Source organism: Echinops telfairi, unplaced genomic scaffold (assembly GCF_000313985.2).
Source record: "Echinops telfairi isolate 266 unplaced genomic scaffold, ASM31398v2 ScPeMD7_655;HRSCAF=1070, whole genome shotgun sequence".
Taxonomy (NCBI): Eukaryota; Metazoa; Chordata; class Mammalia; order Afrosoricida; family Tenrecidae; genus Echinops; species Echinops telfairi.
The window spans coordinates 2,195,509-2,196,665 of NW_022104553.1; positions in this window are offsets into that span (position 1 = coordinate 2,195,509).

A 1,157-nucleotide genomic window follows, 5' to 3' on the forward strand; every position below is an offset into this window, starting at 1 on the left:
TTGTGTCAAGCACATTTGTACATTTGTTGCCATCATCATTCTCAAAACATTTGCTTTCTACCTGAGCCCTTGGTATCAGCTCTTCATTTTCCCCCTCCCTCCCTACTGCCCATCATGTGTCCTTGATAATTTATAAATTATTATTTTGTCATGTCTTACACTGTCCGACATCTCCCTTCACCACTTTTTTGTTGCCCACCCCTTCTACCACTCTTTTTTTGAAGTTCCTTTGTATATAGAATGTCAGCCAACAACAAAAAAACTAACTTCTCAATTTAAAAATAGACGAGGGAACAGATAGTTTTCCAAAGGTAAACAAATGATCAGGGCAAAAAGCCAAAAAGATGTTTCAATATCATTACATGTCAGATGTCATCAAGTTGGTCCCAACGTATAGCAATCAAATATGAATGAAATGTTTGTTGCCTGTCCTTACACATTATCTTCATGATAGTTTCAGTTCCTTTATTGAATATTATGTCAATCTAGCTCATTGAAAGTTTTCTTTGTATTGACTGGTGAACTCCACCAACTCTGACTTTCTTTTCTAGCAGTTGGCCTTTCTGGATGGCATGTTGAAAGTTAAGCCTACCCCAAACCACAAATGAGATACCATTGCAAAGCCGCTAAGATGGTTGGTTATCAGAAAAACAGAAAATAAGCAACCCAGTGAGGATGTTTGGTGCAGCCACTATGGAAAACAGCTCCCCAAAAAGTTGAGCATAGAATTATTATATACTCAACAATCCACTCATGACTTTATACCAAAGCTATCTGGGAGGAAGTACTCAAACAGATACTTACACATCAGTGTTTACAGCGCTACTCACAACAGCCAAAAATAAAGTATCAGATGAATACTGATGAATAAATAGTTTTATATAATATTTAGCCATAAAGTGAAGCGAAGTTCTGATTCATGCTTCAATGTGGGTGAAACCTGAAAACATCATGCTAAGTGGAATAAGACACACAAGGATAAATACATGAAGTGTAGAGGAGGCAAATGTATAAACACAAATTTTTCCCCTAATAAAATGATTAAGAAAAAAGGGGAAAAATTTTTTTTTTATTAGTGGCTAAGAGTGAATGAGGATTTATCGTTTAAGGTACACCGAGTTTCTGCTCAATGTAATGTAAAACTGGGGATTGAGGTG